The sequence below is a fragment of the Mobula birostris genome, chromosome 6 (genome assembly GCF_030028105.1).
Source record: "Mobula birostris isolate sMobBir1 chromosome 6, sMobBir1.hap1, whole genome shotgun sequence".
Lineage (NCBI taxonomy): Eukaryota > Metazoa > Chordata > Chondrichthyes > Myliobatiformes > Myliobatidae > Mobula > Mobula birostris.
The window spans coordinates 54,394,910-54,416,315 of record NC_092375.1 but is presented as its reverse complement, the minus strand read 5'-3'; the positions used below and the strand labels follow the sequence as shown (position 1 = coordinate 54,416,315).

Sequence of the window (21,406 nt, the reverse complement as noted above, 5' to 3'; positions counted from 1 at the left end):
TTTATCCCTCCTTGTTCAATCCCTTCCTACCTATGTTCATGACATTTCTCACGCTCTTAAACTTTTCGATGATTTTAAGTTCCCTGGCCCCCACCGTTTTATTTTCACCATGGATGTCCAGTCCCTATATACTTCCATCCCCCATCAGGAAGGTCTCAAAGCTCTCTGCTTCTTTTTGGATTCCAGACCTAATCAGTTCCCCTCTACCACCACTCTGCTCCATCTAGCGGAATTAGTCCTTACTCTTAATAATTTCTCCTTTGGCTCCTCCCACTTCCTTCAAACTAAAGGTGTAGCTATGGGCACCTGTATGGGTCCTAGCTATACCTGCCTTTTTGTTGGCTTTGTGGAACAATCTATGTTCCGTACCTATTCTGGTATCTGTCCCCCACTTTTCCTTCGCTACATCGATGACTACATTGGCGCTGCTTCCTGCACGCATGCTGAGCTCGTTGACTTTATTAACTTTGCCTCCAACTTTCACCCTGCCCTCAAGTTTACCTGGTCCATTTCCGACACCTCCCTCCCCTTTCTGGATCTTTCTGTCTCTATCTCTGGAGACAGCTTATCCACTGATGTCCACTATAAGCCTACTGACTCTCACAGCTATCTGGACTATTCCTCTTCTCACCCTGTCTCTTGCAAAAATGCCATCCCCTTCTCGTAATTCCTCCGTCTCTGCCTCATCTGCTCTCAGGATGAGGCTTTACATTCCGGGACGAGGGAGATGTCCACCGTTTTTAAAGAAAGGGGCTTCCCTTCCTCCACCATCAACTCTGCTCTCAAACGCACCTCCCCCATTTCACGCACATCTGCTCTCACTCCATCCTCCCGCCACCCCACTAGGAATAGGGTCCAACATATTATTCTCCGTAACTTCCGCCACCTCCAACAGAATCCCACCACTAAGCACATCTTTCCCTCCCCCCCCCCCGCTTTCCGCAGGGATCGCTCCCTACGTGACTCCCTTGTCCATTCGTCCCCCCTATCCCTCCCCACTGATCTCCCTCCTGGCACTTATCCTTGTAAGCGGAACAAGTGCTACACATGCCCTTACACTTCCTCCCTCACCACCATTCAGAGCCCCAGACAGTCCTTCCAGGTGAGGGGACACTTCACCTGTGAGTCAGCTGGGGTGATATACTGTGTCCGGTGCTCCCGATGTGGCCTTCTATATATTGGCGAGACCTGACGCAGACTGGGAGACCGCTTTGCTGAACACCTACGCTCTGTCCGCCAGAGAAAGCAGGATCTCCCAGTGGCCACACATTTTAATTCCACATCCCATTCCCATTCTGACATGTCTATCCACAGCCTCCTCTACTGTAAAGATGAAGCCACACTCAGGTCGGAGGAACAACACCTTATATTCCGTCTGGGTAGCCTCCAACCTGATGGCATGAACATTGACTTCTCTAACTTCCGTTAATGCCCCACCTCCCCCTCGTACCCCATCTGCTATTTATTTTTATACACACATTCTTTCTCTCACTCTCCTTTTTCTCCCTCTGTCCCTCTCACTATACCCCTTGCCCATCCTCTGGGTTCCCCTCCCACCTTGTCTTTCTCCCTGGGCCTCCTGTCCCATGATCCTGTCATATGCCCTTTGCCAATCACCTGTCCAGCTCTTGGCTCCATCCCTCCCCCTCCTGTCTTCTCCTATCATTTTGGATCTCCCCCTCCCCCTCCCACTTTCAAATCCCTTACTCACTCTTCCTTCAGTTAGTCCTGACGAGGGGTCTTGGCCTGAAACGTCGACTGCACCTCTTCCTAGAGATGCTGCCTGGCCTGCTGCGTTCACCAGCAACTTTGATGTGTGTTGCCAGAAAAGTGATCCAGCCTTGGCTACCAAGGAAAATTAGAGTTAGTATTAGATTTTAAAAAATAGTGTAAGTCTGTGAATTTATAAAATTTTGAAAGTCAACAAAAGGGATCTAGGTATTGAAAAGAAAAGAGAAAGTACTGTAGAATGCGAGAATCGTGTGAAACGTAAAACAGGCTGGAGGATTTCTGCAGATAAGTGGGAAGGTTAGCGGGTTGCTAAAGAAACTGGTGCTAGAGCTGCATATGTTGACAATTTGTATTAAAAATATAGATTTCAGGAATCAAGTGTACTTTATTCTGGTTTGCTGATAATGCAAAGCTAGGTGGCAGTATGCACTGTGCAAAATAAAAAAGTTCAGTGGGTTAAGGATCGGTTATTAAATGAGCAATGACAGCAGAATAAATATAATGTGACAAAATGTAAGGTTGTCCATTTTAATAGAAAAATAAACAAAAACTGAGAATTTTAAAATGAAGCCATTTGTGAATAATGTGAATGATGTTTGTGTTGCATCTATTTCAATGCAAGGAGTATTGTAGAAAAGGTAGATGAGATAAGAGCATGGATCACCATATGCAATTATGACATTATAGCCATCAGTGAGACTTGTTGCAGGAGGGGCAGAATCTGCAGCTCAGTATTCCAGAGTTCCTTTGTTTTAATCATGATAGGACAGAAGGGACTAAAGGGAAAAAGGTGACAATACTTATCAGGAAAAATGTTCATAGCAGTACTCAGAAAGGACAGATTGGAGAGCTCATCTACTAAGGCTATATGGGTAGAATTAAGATATAAGAAAAGGATGACCATATTAATGAGATTATATCATAGAACACCCAATAATTAACAGGATTTAGAAGAGTAAATTTGTAGAGAGAATGCAGACAGTTGCGAGAAACGTGAAGTTGTGATTGTAGGTGATTTTAACTTTGCATATATTGTCTGGCACTTCCATACTGTAAAAGGACTGGTTAGGATAGAGTTGGTCAAGTGTGTTTAGGAAAGTTTCCTTAATCAATATATAGAAGTCCCAACCAGAGAGATTGTGATACTGGATCTCCTATAATGGAACAAGACAGGGAAGGTGACAGAAGTGTGTGTAGCTAATACTTTGGATCCAGTGATCATAATTACATCAGTTTCAAGATCATTATGGAGAAGGATAGGTTTGATCCTTGGGGTGAGATTATAGATTGGAGAAAGGCCAATTTTGATGGCATCAGAAATGATATGGCAAATGTGGATTGGGATAGATTGTTTTCCGGCAAATGCATGCTTAATAAGTGTGAAACTTCCAAAAGAGAAATATTGAAAGTACAGAGCGTGTATGTTTCTGTAAGAATAAATGGTAAGGCTAACAGGTGCAAGGAACCTTGGGTTTTGAGAGTTAACCTAGTTAAGAAAAAAGAAGGAAGTGCATAGCAGATATAAGCAGCAAGGAACAAATGAAATACTTGAGGACTATAAGAAATCAAGAAAACACAAGAGAGAAATCAGGAGGGCTAAACAAAGACATAAGATTACTCCTAACAGTCAAGGTGATGATCCTAAGGGCTTCTACAGATATATCTATGAAGAGGTAAAGGATAATAAGGGACAACATTAGTCTCACTGACGATCAGCATGGCACTCTTTGTATGGAGAAGGAAGATGTAGGGGAGGTCTTAAATGGATTTTTCACATCTGTATTCACTTGGGATATGGACATAGAGTCCATGGAACTGAAACAAAACAACAGTGGATCTTATGGATTACAGAGGAAGAGGTGATCGTTGTCTTAGGGTAAATTAGCATGCTTAAGTCCCTAAGGCCAGACAATGAGTCCCCTCTGATCTTGTGGGATACCAGTGCAGAAATTGCAGGGGCCCTAGAAGAGGAATGTAAAATATTCTAAGACACAGATGAGGTGATGGAGGGTTGGAGGAGTTGTTGCATTGTTTAAGAACAGCTCTAAAAATATGTCAGGAAATTATCGGCCAGTGAGTCTGATGTCAGTAGTGCGTACATTATTGGAAGGTACTCAAAGAGACTGCATATATAGGATATATTGGATAGACAGGAACCGACCACATCACCAGTCGTGAGGACCAAGAAGCTATGGTCAAGAGAGTTGGAGGAGCACTTATGGGACTGCTTTAAATTAGTGGATTTGACAATGTTCAGGGATTCATCTTCAAGTCTGAATGAATATGCCAGAGTAGTCATCAGCTTCATCAAGACCTGTGTGGATGAGCATGTGTCATCGAGAACATACCAGACATACCCAAACCAAAAGCCATTGATGAACCAGGAGATTCGTAATCTACTGAGGCCCAAACTATGGTATTCAAGACCAGTGATCTAGAACAATGCAGGAGGTCCTACTTATGGAAGGTTATTTAAAGAGCAGAAAACAATTCCAATTGAGGTTAGAGATGGAATCAGGCACACAGCAGCTCTGGCAATGTTTGCAGGCCATTATTTCCAGCAAAGCGAAGCCTAATATCATGAATGGCTGCGATGCTTTACTCTAAGTATAGCTCAATGCCTTTCGGTCATGCTTTCAAGGGGAGAATGAAGCCACATTTGTCTGAATCCCTGTGGCATCTGGTGACCCTGTGATTTCTGTCTCAGAGGCTGACGTCAGAACATCTTTCAAGAGGATGAATGCTCGCAAGCCGTAAGAGCCTGGTGGTGTACCTTGCAGGCCAGTGAAAATCTGTGCAAACCAATTAGTGGGAGTTTTCAAGGACATACGTAGAACGTAGAACATAGAAATTTACAGCACATTACAGGCCCTTTGGCCCACGATGTTGTGCCAACCATGTCACCTGCTCTGGAGACTGCCCAGAATTTCCCTAGCGCATAGCCCTCTATTTTTCCAAGATCCATGTATCTATCTAAGACATTCTTAAAAGACCCTATTGTATTCGACTCCACCACCATTGCCGGCAGTGAATTCCATGCACCTACCACTCTCTGTGTGAAAAACTCACCCCTGACATCCCCTTGGTACCGATTTCCAAGCACCTTAAAACTATGCCCCCTCGTGTTAGCTATTTCAGCCTTGGGGAAAAAACCTCTGGCTATCCACGTGATCGATGCCTCTCATCATCTTATACACTTCTATCAAGTCACCTCTCATCCTCTGTCACTCAAGGAGAAAAGGCCAAGTTCACTCAACATCTTCTCATAAGATACACCCTCCAATCCAGGGAACATCCTTGTAAATCTCCTCTGCACTTTTTCTATAGTATCCACATCCTTCCTACAGTGAGGTGACCAGAACTGAACACAGTACTCCAAGTGGGCATAAAATACTCTGCAGATGCTGGGGTCAAAGCAACACACACAGCCCGCTGGAGGAACTCAGCAGGTCGGGCAGCATCTGTGTCAACGAACAGTCAATGTTTTGGGCCGAGAACCTTCGTCAGAACTGAAGAGGGAGGGGGCAGAGAGCAGAGGCCCTATAAAGTAGGTGGGGGAGGATGGGAAGGAGAAGGCTGGTAGGTTCCAGGTGAAAAACCAGTAAGGGGAAAGATCAAGGGGTGGGGGAAGGGAAGCAGGGATGGGATAGGCAGGAAAGGTGAAGAAGGAATAGGGGAAAACACAATGGGTAATAGAAGGAGGCAGAACCATGAGGGAGGTGATAGGCAGCTAGGGGAGGTGGCAGAGTGAAACTGGGATGGGGGAAGGGAGTGGGAGGGAATTACCGGAAGCTGGAGAATTCAATGTTCATGCCCAGGGGCTGGAGACTACCCAGACAGTATATGAGGTGTTGCTCCTCCAAGCTGATATGGCCTCATCATGGCAGTAGAGGAGGGATGTGTGGACATATCGGAATGGGAATGTGAAGCAGAGTTATAGTGGGCGGTAACCGGGAGATCCTGTCTGTTGTGGCGGATGGAGCGGAGGTGCTCGATGAAGCTGTCCCCCAGTCTGTGTCAGGTCTCAGCAATGTAGAGGAGGCCGCACCAGGAGCACCGGATGCAATAGATGACCCCAACAGACTCACAAGTGAAGTGTTGCCTCGCCTGGAAGGACTATTTGGGGCCCTGAATAGTGGTGAGAGAGGAGGTGTAGGGGACAGGTGCAGCACTTACGCTTGCAGGGATAAATGCCGGGTGGGAGATCCGTGGGGAGGGACGTGTGGGCCAGGGAGTCGCGGAGGGAACGATCCCTGCGGAAAAGCCAGAGACGTAGAGAGGGAAAGATGTGCTTAGTGGTGGCTTAGCTGTGGAGTGGTATCTGGTTTGACAGGTGACTTGTCAACGACAACATTCTCATCGTGCCTCTGGTATGGAGGGGCTACAGCACAGGACCGAATGAACCTGCAGAGGGTTGTAAATCTAGTCAGCTCCATCTTGGGTACTAGCCTACAAAGTACCCAGGACATCTTCAAGGAGCAGTGTCTCAGAAAGGCAGCGTCCATTATCAAGGACGCCCAGCACCCAGGGCATGCCCTTTTCTCACTGTTACCATCAGGTAGGAGGTACAGAAGCCTGAAGGCACACACTCAGCGATTCAGGATCAGCTTCTTCCCCTCTGCCATCCGATTCCTAGATGGACATTGAAGCTTTGGACACTACCTCACTTTTTTTTAACATACAGTATTTCTGTTTTTGCACATTTTTTAAAATCTATTCAATATATGTAATTGATTTACTTGATTATTTATTATTATTTTTTCTATGCTAGATTATGTATTGCATTTAACTGCTGCTGCTAAGTTAACAAATTTCACGTCACATGCTGTGATAATAAACCTGATTCTGATTCTGACTGTAATTGTGAATACATTTTAATTGGAATATAGGTTATGAAAGGGAAATTGAATGTTTTGTACATATACAGTTTTATGTTGCATTAATCTAAATGGGGAGGACGTGTAACATATGGATCTATTTCTGTTAGGGCAATGACTTCCCTTAGTGCTATATATAATCTGTTGTCTGTGCATTTGCAGTGATCTGGTGTCTACGTATGAGCATTGTTCTCTCACTCTCTCTCTATTGTCGCACAGACACAACAATGTTCACACATAGAAAACCAGTCTTTGTTGTGTTTCTGTAACCCTCATTGACTTCTACTGCACTATCACTTCATTGCCCTGCAGTATAATATTGCCTTGACAATACATTGCAATTGAATGTAGAACGCACAACAGTCCCACACTTTGATAGAACATTTGGCCTTCATGCCAATTTATATAAAGTCTGCTCTCCTGTGTATCATCCATATCCCTTCATTCCCTTCATATCTATGTGTTCATCTAAGACCCTCTTAAACTCCACCATACACATGTGCGTGTGTGCAGTTTTGGTCCCCTAATCTGAGGAAAGACATCCTTGCCATAGAGGGAGTACAAAGAAGGTTCACCAGATTGATTCCTGGGATGGCAGGACTTTCATATGATGAAAGACTGGATCAACTAGGCTTAAACTAGTTGGAATTTAGAAGATTGAGGGGGGATCTTATTGAAACATATAAAATCCTAAAGGGATTGGACAGGCTAAATGCAGGAAGATTGTTCCCGATGTTGGGAAGTCCAGAATGAGGGGTCACAGTTTGAGGATAAAGGAGAAGCCTTTTAGGACCGAGATGAGGAAAAATTTCTTCACACAGAGAATGGTGAATCTGTGGAATTCTCTGCCACAGGAAACAGTTGAGGCCAGTTCATTGGCTATATTTAAGAGGGAGTTAGATATGGCCCTCGTGGCTAAAGGTATCAGGGGGTATGGAGAGAAGGCAGGTACAGGGTTCTGAGTTGGATGATCAGCCATGATCATACTGAATGGCAGTGCAGGCTCGAAGGTCCGGATGGCCTACTCCTGCACCTATTTTCTATGTTTCTGTGTTTACAAGATTTTCTGAGGGGAAGGTCATGCCTTATGAGCCTGATGGAATTCTTTGAGGATGTAACAAAGATGATAAGACCATTAGATATAGGAGCAGAATTAGGCCATTTTCCCATCGAGTCTGCTGCACCATTTCATCAGTTTTCCTCTCAGCCTCAATAATCTGCCTTCACCCCATATCTCATCATGCCCTAACAATCAAGAATCTATCAATGTCTGCGTTAAATATACATAAAACTGCCTTCATAGCTGCCTATGGCAACAAATTCCATGGATTAATTTCCCCTAAGGATTTTTTTACCTTAAAGTCTCTAATCAATTCTGGTTTATTGCAAAACACCTGATCCAGAATAGCTGATCCCCTGGTAAACTCAAACAATCCTCAACACATCCAACAAGACGGACTCATTAGAGCCACCGGAGCTACCTCTCAGTGATGATCATGTCACTGACAGCAACGTGACACCGGCAACTGAGAACATCGACTTGAACAAGACACCTGCCAAACCTAATGCTACTCCACAGGTCCAGAGGCACGATGAGAATGTTATCGTTGACAAGTCACCCGACAAAACCAGATACCGCTCCACAGCTAAGCCACCACTAAGCACATCTTTCCCTCTCTACCCCTCTCCGCTTTCCGCAGGGATCACTCCCTCCATGACTCCCTGGTCCACACGTCCCTCCCCACGGATCTCCCACCCGGCATTTATCCCTGCAAGCGTAAGTGCTGCACCTGTCCCTACACCTCCTCTCTCACCACTATTCAGGGCCCCAAACAGTCCTTCCAGGTGACGCAACACTCCACTTGTGAGTCTGTTGGGGTCATCTATTGCATCCGGTGCGGCCTCCTCTACATCGGTGAAACACGACGCAGATTGGGGGACCGCTTCATCGAGCACCTCCGCTCCATCCGCCAAAACAGACAGGATCTCCCGGTTGCCACCCACTTCAACTCTGCTTCACATTCCCATTCAGATATGTCCATACATGGCCTCCTCTATTGCCATGATGAGGCCAAACTCAGGTTGGAGAAGCAACACCTCATATACCATCTGGGTAGTCTCCAGCCCCTTGGCATGAACATTGAATTCTCCAGCTTCCAGTAATTTCCTCCCCCTCCCTTCCCCCATCCGTTTCATGCTGCCCCCTCCTCCAGCTGCCTATCCCCTCCCTCATGGTTCGCCTGCTTCTACTAGCCATTGTGCTTTCCCCTATTCCTTCTTCACCTTTCCTGCCTATCCCCTCCCTGCTTCCCTTCCCCCACCCCTTTATCTTTCCCCTTACTGGTTTTTCACCTGGAACCTACCTTCTCCTTCCCACCCTTCCCCCACCTTCTTTATAGGGCCCCTGCCCCTCCCTCTTCAGTCCTTACGAAGAGTCTCGGCCCAAAACGTAGACTGTTTGCGTCCACGGATGCTGCCTGACCTGCTGAGTTCCTCCAGCATGTTGTGAATGGTACTCCAAGTGGGGTCTGACCAAGGTCTTATATAGCTGTAGCATTACCTCACAGCTCTTGAACTCAGTCCCATGGTTGATGAATGCCAACACACCATACACCTTCTTAAAAAGACTGTCAACCTGCGCAGCAGCTTTGAGCGTCCTACCAACACCGACCCCACGGTCTCTCAAATCCTCCACACTGCCAAGAATTTTACCATTTATATTAAATTCTATCTTCAAATTTGACCTACCAAAATGAACCACTTCACACTTATCTGGGTTGAAGTCCATCTGCCACTTCTCAGCCCCGTTCTGCATCCTATCTATGTCCCACTGTAACCACTGACAACCCTCCAGACTATCCACCACACCCCCAACTTTTGTGTCATCAGCAAAGTTACTAACCCACCGTTCTACTTCTTCATCCAGGTCATTTATAAAAATCAAAAAGAGGAGGGGTCCCAGAACAAATCCCTGTAGAACACCACTGGTCACTGACCTCCATGTACAGAATAAACCATCTACAACCACCCTTTGCCTTCTGTGGGCAAGCCAGTTCTGGATCCACAAAGCAAAGTCTCCTTGGATCCCATGCCTCCTTACTTTCTGAACGAGTCTTGTATGGGGAACCTTATCAAATGCCTTACTGAAATGCATATAGACTACATCTACTGCTCTACCTTCATCAATGTGTTTTGTTACTTCCTCAAAGAATTCAATAGTCATAGTCATACTTTATTGATCCCGGGGGAAATTGGTTTTCGTTACAGTTGCACCATAAATAATAAATAGTAATAGATCCATAACAGTTAAATAGTAATATGTAAATTATGCCAGTAAATTATGAAATAAGTCCAGGACCAGCCTATTGGCTCAGGATGTCTGATCCTCCAAGGGTGGAGTTGTAAAGTTTGATGGCCACAGGCAGGAATGACTCATAAGTCAATCAGGCTCCTAAGGCATGACCTGCTCTTGACAAAGCCATGCTGACTATCCCTAATCAGATCATGTCTCTCCAAATGCTCAAATCCTGCTCTCAGGATCTTCTCCAACCACTGAAGTCAGACTCACTGGTCTATAATTTCCTGAGTTATCTCTACTCCCTTTCTTGAACGAGGGAACAACATTTGCAACCCTCCAATCCTCTGGTACTTCGCCGCAAAGCATGTGCTACCGGGCCGTGAGGAAACGATATGAGTCAGCTGCACCTTTCCTCATTCCCTGTCACGCACTGTTGAACTTGAACATACGGTTGCCAACTGTCCCGTATTTGCCGGGACATCCTGTATATTGGGCTAAATTGGTTTATCCCATACGGGACCGCCCTTGTCCCGTATTTCCCCCGCTAAGGTAGAGCGTTCCTATGAAACCTTTCGTGCCGAAATGGCATAAGATGAAGAAGCAATTACCATTAATTCACATGGGAACAATTTTCGAGCGTTGGTCCAGACCCAAAAAATAACCTACCAAATCATACCACATAACACATAAAATCTAAAATAACACTAACATATAGTAAAAGCAGGAATGATATGATAAATACACACCCTATATATAAAGTAGAAATAATGTATGCAGAGTATAGTCGAGAAGATGAAGAGAAAACCGATTTGTGGGGGGGGGGGAATCGGCACGTACGCGCACGCGCATCACGCATGCGCTCACAGGTGCCTGCGCAAGGCTTCATGGTCATGGTAGTCTTTTCCCCGGATAAACTGTCCCACGATTTGAGTGCTACTTTTGTCCCTTATTTGGGAGTGAGAAAGTTGGCAACCCTAGCTGTAAAAGACATGTTGAGGTGAATTTAACCCTACTTGAACACCCACCCCCCCCGAGTCGGCCGGTTCGCAAGAATATTGTCAATATTAAACCGGTCCGCGGTGCAAACTTGGTTGGGGACCCCTGCTATTGATGATGCAAATGTCATTACTCACTGACACCTTCAATCTCTCCCTGCTGCAATTGAAGGTGTCCATCTGCTGCAAAAGGGCGACAATCATACCAGTGTCCAAGAAGAGTAGGGTGAGCTGCCTCAATGACTATCGCTCAGTGGCACTCGCATCTACTGTGAAGTGCTTTGAAAGGTTGGTCATGGCAAAAATCAACTCCTGCTTAAGCACGGACTTGGAACTGCTGTAGTTTTCCTATCACGGTGCCCAAGGAGTGGGTGGAATTGTTAATTTGGGAAAGTATTAGAGCCATTGCCTGCCTTTATTGTTGAAAATTTTGATTGTTAATAAGTCTTAACACTTGACCAAAAGTTGAGAGTAAACGCATGATTTGCTGTAAACATCTTTCATTTGTAAATGAACAAAGTCAACACAAAATTTTATTGTTAATAACTGTATTGAATAAGGACTCACAGTCAACGAATGGTTTTCTTTTTCTGTATGTAATTATTTTTATTTTGTAATATTTCTGAATAAAGTATTTTTGGAAAAAAAAATCCGGGAGCAGAGCCACGGCGGGCAGCCGGAAGTGGAAGCAGCCCAGGAAGTCAACAACCTCCCGGGCCCAGACCCAGAACGGCCACACACGGAGGAGTACTACCAGCAGTACCTGAGCCCACAGGAGGTGGAAAACTTCACAAAAGTGGTGGGAATGAAGGCTCAGGATGGCAAGGGTGAGGACGGAGGGCAGCCAAAATAAAAGACTTACAACGATGGCAGACCTTAAATTGGCGTGCTTGAATGTGGGAAGTTTGAAGAGTACTGGGCGATGCGTCAGCACGCTCCAGTACCTGGACATTGTAAAGGCCGATGTGACCTTCCTCCAGGAGTGTGGACTACCATATCTCCGTAACTACCGGAGGTGGTCACGGTGGTGGAAAAAAGGTTTGTCTGTGTGGTCGGGGGGCAACGATTGTCGCGCTTCCGGCCTGGGGATTCTGCTGCGGGGAGGCAACTTCTCAATCACCCAAGTTAAAGAGGTGGTTGCGGGGCGCCTCCTGGTAGCAGACGTCAAATACCGGGGCACTCCGCTCCGGCTGATCAACATGTACGCCTCCCCCGTGCGGAGCGGGCGGCTGGCCGTCTTCGAGCAGCTCCCACAGCTGCTGGTGACGACCCAGCCGGTCGTTCTGGCCGGAGACTTCAACTGCACCATTGATGCGGCTGGAGGACCCGGCAGTGCCGACGGCAGGCTGGACAGTACCTCTAGACTCCTGAGGGAAATGGTGAAGACAGCCAAGCTGTCTTTGGTACCCCCACAGGTGGAGCACAGCCGCAAGCCACCTGGACACGATCGGACGGCTCAGCCCGCTCCCGGATCGACTTCCTCTTCCTGTCTGAGGCCCTCAGGGTCAGGTCCACCGACGTCACGCCGGTGTTCTTCTCTGACCACTGCCTTCTGAGAGCCACCTGCCACTTACGGGAGGACCAGAAGGCAGGCAGGGGGACTTGGAAGCTGAACGTAAAGCTGCTGACCCCAGAGAACATGGAGGAACTAGAGAGGGAGTACACAGGTTGGAGAACCTTGAAAGCCTTCTTTGATTCCCCGGTTCACTGGTGGAAAGCCACCAAGGAGAACATTAAGAGGTTCTTCATCCGCAAGGGTATTCAGAAGGCAAGGCAGGAGCAGAGGGAACTGCGTAAACTCCAGACAGAGTTGCAGCAACTTCTCCTTCTGCAGTCAAAGCGGGTGGATGTCAGGGAGGAATTGCGAGAGGTGAAGGGCCGGCAAGCCCAGCACCTCGCCGCTGAATCCTCCAAGATCATCTTCCGATCAAGGGTCCAAACCGTGGAGCAGGTCGAGATGTGCTCACGCTTCTTCTTCCAAAAGGTGCAGAGGGGGGAGCTCTGTGATCCACAACCTTAAGGAAGAGGACGGCTCAGTCGCGTCCTCGCAGACCGAAATACTGAGGATCTGCAAGTCCTTCTATGCCGGTCTGTACGACGAAAAGGCCACAGAAGCCACAGCCTCCCGCAACTTCCTGTCGTCTATCACGCAGGTCTTAGACGACGGCAAGCGGGAGAGTCTGGATCAGCCACTGACCCTGGACGAGCTGACAGCCTCCATCCGTTCCTTTGGGTCGGGTAAGACTCCCGGAAGCGACGGCTTACCGGCTGAGTTGTACTCGGCTCTGTGGAACTGGATGGGCCCAGACCTGCTGGAAGTGTACAACGCTATGCTTCTGGCCGGCAGTATGTCTGAGTCCATGAGGAAGGGCATCATCACCCTCATCTACAAGCAGAAGGGGGAAAGGGAGGACATTAGAAATTGGAGACCCATCTCTCTCCTGAATGTGGACTACAAGATCCTGTCCAAGGCTATCGCCAACAGGGTCAAGTCTGCTCTGGGACAGGTGATCCACCCGGGCCAAACCTGTGCTGTACCGGGCAGGAAGGTCTCAGACAGCCTCGCGCTGCTGAGGGACACCATCGCCTACGTGCAGGACAGGGGGGTGGACGCCTGCCTGGTCAGCTTGGACCAGGAGAAAGCCTTCAACAGGATATCACACACGTGGATATACATGGCGGACGTGCTCTCCAAAATGGGATTTGGGGAGAGAATCCGGAATTGGATCAGACTGCTCTACACAGACATCCGTAGTGCAGTCCAGGTCAACGGGTGGGAAACAGACAGCTTCCCCATCAGGTCTGGAGTCAGGCAGGGCTGTCCCCTCTCCCCTGTCTTGTTTGTCTGCTGCATAGAACCCTTTGCGGAAGCCATCAGGAGGGATGAGGGCATAAGAGGGGTGACGCTGCCAGGCAGTGGAGGGACCCAAGTGAAAACCTCCCTGTACATGGACGACGTCGCCGTCTTCTGCTCTGATCCGAGGTCAGTTCGCAGGTTGATTGGCACCTGCGAACAGTTCGAGCTAGCGTCGGGGGCCAGGGTCAACCGCACGAAGAGCGAAGCCATGCTCTTCGCCAACTGGCCCGACCGATCCAGCGTCCCCTTCACCATCAGGTCTGACCACGTGAAGGTGTTGGAGATCTGGTTCGGAGGGGCTGAGGCGTGCAACAAGAACTGGCGGGAGCGGACTGCCAAGGTGAAACAGAAACTGGGACTGTGGGGAGGGCGCTCCCTGTCGATAACGGGCAAGAACCTGGTCATCAGGTGTGACGTGCTCTCAGGGCTGCTGAACTTGGCGCAAGTCTGGCCCGTTCCCCGCTCCTACAGCTCGGAAATCACCCGGGCTGTCTTCAGATTCATCTGGGGATCCAAGATGGAGCGGGTGAGACGGACCGTCATGCACAAGTCCCTGGACAACGGGGGCAAGAACGTCCCCAATGTCGCCCTCACCCTGATGGCCAGCTTCGTATGTGGCTGCATCAGGTTGTGTGTAGAACCCAGGTATGTGGGCACCAAGTACCACTATGTGCCCAGGTTCTACCTGTCGCCCTGGCTACGAAGGATGGGTCTGGCCCCACTCCCGCGCAACGCCCCAGTCAGCTGGTCGTTGCCGGCATACCTGTCCTACGTAGCAAAGTTCTTCCAGGAGAATGCCTTTGACCACAGGGCCATCAGGCAGTGGTCGGCACGTAGTGTCCTGCAGGCACTGCAGGAGAAGGACGTGATGGACACAGTGGGGTGGTTCCCTGAGCAGACTGTCCAGTTCATCTGGCAAAATGCCTCATCGCCAGATCTCACCAACAGGCACCAAAACCTCGCCTGGCTGGCGGTGAGAGGGGCCCTCCCAGTCAGAGCCCTCCTGTACGCCCGGAATGTCGTCTCCGCACCCCACTGCCCACGGGAGGACTGCAGTGAGGAGGAGTCTGTGACCCACCTCTTTGCACACTGCCAGTTCGCAAAGAGGGTGTGGAGGAGGATGGACGGACTAGTGTCACGTTTTATCCCCAGCAGCTGCGTAACAGAGGACTCTCTGATCTACGGGCTGTTCCCGGGGACGCACACGGAGACCAACATCTGGTGCTGCTGGCAGATCATCAACTCGGTGAAAGACGCTCTTTGGTCGGCCCGAAACTTGATGATCTACCAGCACATGGAGATGTCCGTGGGAGAATGCTGCCGACTGGCACATTCTCGGTTGCAGGAGTACGTGCTGAGGGACGCACTGAAACTTGGTGCAGCTACCGCAAGGGCCCGGTGGGGAAGGACCACAGTATAGGTTTCTCCACCCGTGGGAGTGGGAGGGGTCGGTGGGCGGGGAGTATACCCCTCAACAATGATATGGTAAGCTGAACTACTGGAGTGCAACGTGGGTGGCTATAAATACGGATATGTACTGAGTATAATGGAAACGTATGTAAAGGATGAAAAGTTATTGAATGGTTTATTGTATATATTTATTTTTGAATAAAGTATATTTTGAAATAAAAAAAAATAAGTCTAAAGTGGATGCAATCTTACCAGTTCTCCATTTGGCCTTGGATCACCTGGACAATAGCAATACCTACTTCAGGTTGCTATTTACTAATCACAGCTCAGCGTTCAACATGATTGTACCCTCAGTTCTAATCAACAAGCTCCAAACCCTGGGCCTCTGCTCCTCCCTTTGCAACTGGATCCACGACTTCCTCATCGGGAGACCACAGTCTGTGCGGATTGGAATTTACATCTCCTCCTCACTAGTAATCAACACCGGCACACTCTGTGATGTGCGCTTAGTCCACTGCTCTACTTTCTCTACACTCACAATTGTGTGGATAGGCACAGCTGAAACACCATCTATTGTTAGCAGAACTTCAGATGGTGACGAGAAGGCATACAGGAGCGAGATAGATCAGTTGGTTGAGTGGTTCTGCAACAACAAACTTGCACTCAACATCGGTAAGACCAAGGAATTGAGTGTGGACTTCAGGAGGGGGAAGGACCACCAGTGAGGGATCAGCAGGATAAACAGTTTCAGCATCTCTGAAGATCTATCCTGGGCCAAATATATTGATGCAATTACAAAGAATGCATGACAGCTGCTACCGTGGAAAGCATACCAACTGGTTTCATCACCATCTGATGTGGTGGGGCCACTGCACAGGATCAGATAAAGCTGCAGAGAGTTGTAAACTCAACCGGCTCCATCATGCCCAACATTTCAGGAACAGCTTCTTCCCTCCCCTGTCAAATTTCTGAATTGACAATGAATCCATGAACACTATGTATTATTTTTTCCTCTCTTTTTGCACTACTTTTTTAAATATATTTAATTCTTATAGTTTATTTTTATTATGTATTGCAATGTACTGCTGCCAAGACAACACATTTCATGTTGTACATATACTGGTGATAATAAACCTGCTTCTGATTCTGACTAATTAGGGATACTCAACGTTGCTTTGTGCATAGTTGATCATATCTAACCAATCTTAGAGTTTTTTGAAGAGTTTACCAGGAATGTTGATGAAGGAAAGGTCATATATGTTATTTAGATGCCCTTTAACAACGTGTTTGATAAAGTCCAACATAGGAGGCTAATCCAGAAGATTAAGATGCACGGGGCCTGTTGCAAATTGGCTGGTTGGATTCAGAACTGGCTTGTGCATAGTAGACAGAGGGTAGTGATTGAAGGGACTTACCCAATCTGAAGGTCAGTAATTAGAGGGATCTGTGCTGGGAACTCTGCTGTTTGTGATGTATATAAATTACCTAGATGAAAACGTAGATGGGTGGGTTAGTAAGTTTGCAGATGATACCAAGATTGGTGGAGTTGTAGATAGTATTAGTTGTAGATTGGCAAGAATATGGCATGATACAGATCAGTTGTAGATATGGATAGAGAAATGGCAGATGGAGCTTAACTCAGATAAATGTGAGGTGTTGCACCTTTGTATGGCAAATGCAGGGAAACAGTACACTATCAACGGCAAGGTCCTTAATAGTGTTGCTGAACAGAGAGATCTTGGGATCCAAGTTCATAGCTCCTTGAAAGTGGTTACATAGGTCACTAAAGTGCTTAAGAAGACTTGTGGAATGGTTGTTTTTATTAATTGAGGCACTGAGTTCAAAAGTCAAGAAGTTATGTTGTAACTATATAAAACTCTCGTTAGGCTACATCTGAAATATTGCATACACTTCTGGTTGCTCCACTGTAGAAAGGATGTTGAGGCTTTGGAGTGGATGCAGAAGAAGTTTACCAGGATGCTGCCTGGTTTAGAGGGCATGTGCTATCAGGAAAAGCTGAAACACTTGGGTTGTTTCCTCTGGAGCGCGGAGGCTAGGGGGAGATCTGATAGAGGTTTATTAGATTATGAGTGGCACAGATAAAGTAGGCAGGGAATATCTGTTTCCCAGGGTTGAAATGTCTAAAACCAGAGGGAATGCATTGAAGGTGAAAGTGGGTAGGTTCAAGGGGGATGTAATGGGTAAGTTATTTACTCAGAGAGTTGAGGATGCCTGGTATGAGCTGGCTGGCATGGTGCAGAAGCAAATACATCAGAGACTTTTAAGAGGTGTTTGGATGGGCACATGGATATAAGGAAGATGGAGGGACATAGATATTGTGTAGGTAGGAGGGATTAGTGTTTGGATATTTTTTATTTGATTTTTAGCCTGTTTGGCAGAACATTGAGCGCCAAATAGTCCATTCCTGTGCTGTACCGTTCTATGTTCTAAAACATTGCTGAGGTTTAATTTGGACTGTTGTGTGCATTTCTGGTCACCTACCTACAGGAAAGATATCAATAAGATTGAAAGAGCACCGAAAAAACTTACAAGGATGTCACTGTGACTTGACAATCTGAGTTATAGGAAAAGGTTGAATACATTAGGATTTTATCGCCTGGAGCAAAGGAGTATGAGGGGAGATTTGATACAGGTATACAGAATTATGTGGAGTATAGATAGGATAAATGCAAGCAGGCTTTTTCTACTAAAGTAGGGTGAAATTATAACTAGAGGTTATGGGTTAAGGGTGAAAAGTAGAATGCTTAAAGGGACTGGTGGGGGAGGTGGTGTGTCACTTTGCCGCTGCTTACACGTGGGAGGGAGAGCTGGGGGGCTTTGGGGTTCTAACGTTTAACTGTCGTTCATTCCTTGGGGCACTCCTCTGTTATCATGGATGTTTGCAAAGCAAAATAATTTCAGAATGTATATTTCTCTGACATTAAATGTACCTATTGAACCTTTCGAGCATGAGAGGGGACTTTTTCACTCAGAAGGCGATGTGAGTGTGGAATGAAAGTGAAATTGGTGGATAAAGGTTTAATTTCAGCATTTCAGAGAAGTTTGGATTGTGCATGATGGGAGGGTTATGATCCTGATGCAGGTAGATGGGACTAGGCAGAATAATAGTTTGGCATGTACCAGTTGGGCTGAAGAGCCTGTTCTTTTTCATACTGTAGTTCTCTATGACTCTAAATGACCCCTGTCGGGAATCCATGACAGGGATCACTTATGTTGAAATCTTTAAAATGTCCGTCTAAAGATACCAAACTTTTTTAAGTATCCCACTATTCTCCACCAACATGCTACGAGTTTCTCAGAGTGCCCCAGAAAGGGAAAGCTCATCCAAAGAAACTCACTTGATTATATAGATAAACGAGGGAACTGCTCAAAGTGTCTCTTACAGATCTTGACCTCTCCTGTTACCTCTGGATCCTGGCTTGTGTGTTTTCCGTTCTCACCCTTTAAAACTCCTTTTTTATAAGTTATCCTCGATAAGCGTTTATTACAGATGAATCTGATAACACTGAGAGTTGTGTTGCGACCTCTTGCCGAGATAACTTCCGATGTTCAGAAGGTGAAAAGGGTCTAGTGCAGTTCAACTGATAACACGGTGCGTGAGACTTTTTCAATTCGTTCACAGTTTCTAACATACACCTTGGAACAATTGGTCAGAAAATCTGTAATTGCTTGATCGACAATTATAGTTATCTGCCGGCTTCGAATCCTTGGTACGAGGACTCTTCCTTATTCCATAACCGTGATAACCTGATCGTAGCTAATATTTGTATTCCAGATTGACAGCTTAATATCAGCGATTAAAGCGAACAATACACTGAGAAAGGGTGAGCTTTGCAATATGCATGTGTTGATGTTAAATATTTGAAATATAATTCCCTTGACATACATTGGTTTGCGTTATTCAAATTATGATTTTCATTTTATAATGCAGAAAAATTACACATTTCTCACTCGGAAATGTCAAATACCCAGACTTTGTAATTGCATTAAAGTTGCCAAAGTTGCCTGAATGATAGAATATATCGTTAGGCAATTGAACCTGTTTTCCCTTTTCATCGATAGTCATTATTACTATGCTATTGCATCTTTAACTGAATCAAATGGGTTAATCATGTTCAAATTACTGAAATAAGTTCGAACGATTGAACTTCTGTAGCGTTCTTATGTGTATTTCTTCTTCGGAAGCGGCAAATGAACAGACTCTAGTTCACAATTACCTTTGTCTTTTCATAGTGGGAATTGCTCATCAGAACTCTGCACGCTGCTCCTTTCTTGTATATCTGCGGCCACATTAGGGTTTGTTCGGTAATTCGTTTACTCTCGTGTCATGCAATAGAGCTGATTAATCCGACGTTTGCGAATTCAGATGCAAAGATTATGGTAAGCGTATAGAACATATTGTGAATTAATTCTAAGGCATCGGCCATTCAAGAAACTGGATAAATTAGTAATTTTAGTTATTTATCAGCCAGTCCGCTATTTTCACACCCTCATCCTGTTTTCCCATCGAATGGATTCGCACTTCTAGAGTTACCTAACAATTATGAGACGGGGAAGCTGTCAGTCAAATATACGAAATTAATACAGAAGTTACGTTGAATCCAACTGGACTCATCTTCAACTGGGACTGTGGTGTTCTTTAGTAAATACTGGAAATACTCAATAGGTCAGGCAGTGACTGTGGAGAGAGAAACAAAAAACTTCGATGACCTTCCGTCAGAATGGTTCTGAGACCAAGTTATTAAGCTGAAATTTTGGATCTGTTTCTCCAACATGTTAAGTATTCCCTCATTTATTTTTGCTTTCCGCTATCTGCGCAATGTTTTTACTTTTCAATTCCAGTTTCCAGCTGGTGCCCAGTTACTTCTTAAATTGCTGCTTCTCAAATTGACCCAGAACTTTTTAAATTCCCGACGGTCCAGTTAACAAATGTGCCAAATACAAACTCTTAAATTAATTTCTGATCATTTTCGGATCATTTCCGACATTTTCTAATTGTCGGATTCTTCCACCTTCAGAATCACGTCAGGTTTTATCTTTTTGCCTTCTGTCTAAGAAACAGAAATTGCAGCTAATCACTGTAAATACATTCTTAAGAATGATTTTCATTGTTGATGGTGATATGCATGAAATATTTACCGCACATTGGATCTCACAGTGGATCTAAGGCAAATAAGCCGCAGGTAATTCGAAAGGCGTACTCTTCTCCAGTTTCAAATATCCATGGTGCTTCACCTAACCAATAATTTTCTTTCTTTGCAGATGCTGCCTGTTCTGCTGAATGTTTCTTATGCTTTCCTGTTTTTCTTCTATAACAACTCGTATTGATTTTCAATAAGCCTAAACTCCTAGAATTGAGTTTTTATTATTCGAATTCAAGTTGTTTTAAGGAAATCGCCGATCGCAATTTCTATTGCGACACCGTAAAAAAATGTGAAGTTCTTTCAGACAACACAAACAAAATGCTGGAGGAACTTAGTAGGCCAGGCAACACCTATGGAAAAGAGTAAACAGTCGACATTTCGGGTCGAGACCCTTCATCAGAACTCTTGTTTGTGAAGTTCTTTCAGAATTCGCCACCCCAATTTTTTAACCCCAGATGTGGAGGGCCGAATTTAGAGATTCGGCTGCATTTCTGCCGAGTCCCGACGCTCCGATGCAATTGTATTCCACTCATTGAATTAAATCTAAATCCACCACCACTACGCTGACTATTATCCAGGCTTGCTTCCCCGTGGGACCGATATTGCAATCTGATTGCCTTCCATGCAATCGCTGACTAAGTCTTTAATATTTTCCTTGCAGACTGACATTTAAGTTTCATGATTCGCTCTTTCTTTTACCTGAGCAGAGGCGTGAATCACTTGCTGATGCTACGGGACTGAACCAGCTGTATTGACGCGACGAATTGAGGGTACTGAGGCTCAACGATGGAGTGGTCCGGAAAGTCCACGATGATGACGTTCTGCAGTTGTTGGCTACAAGGTAACCCATGGCCGATACACTGGTCACCGTTGTCTTTTTTTTTCCATACTCGGTTGGGATATTAATCAGTTTTTTTTATTCCTGTGCCCGTTTATTTACAGTTGTAATGCAAGTGGCAATCATCGAAACGAGCTCTAACGTTTTAAATGGAACAGTCACTGGGAGTATATTCCTGCCAGTACCAGTCACTGGCATTTCTGAACAGATACAGACAGTGGAATGGAAGTATTTC

The 21,406-nt window shown here is 46.0% G+C and overlaps 1 long non-coding RNA gene across 1 annotated transcript; it reads left to right on the top strand.

The window, feature by feature from the left end:
* Positions 1-11,607: 11,607 nt before the first annotated feature.
* LOC140199792 (uncharacterized) lies at positions 11,608-21,339 on the top strand. Its single transcript, XR_011886494.1, has 3 exons — positions 11,608-11,728; positions 21,041-21,174; positions 21,276-21,339. It is a non-coding gene; the product is annotated as an uncharacterized lncRNA (long non-coding RNA).
* Positions 21,340-21,406: the final 67 nt, after the last annotated feature.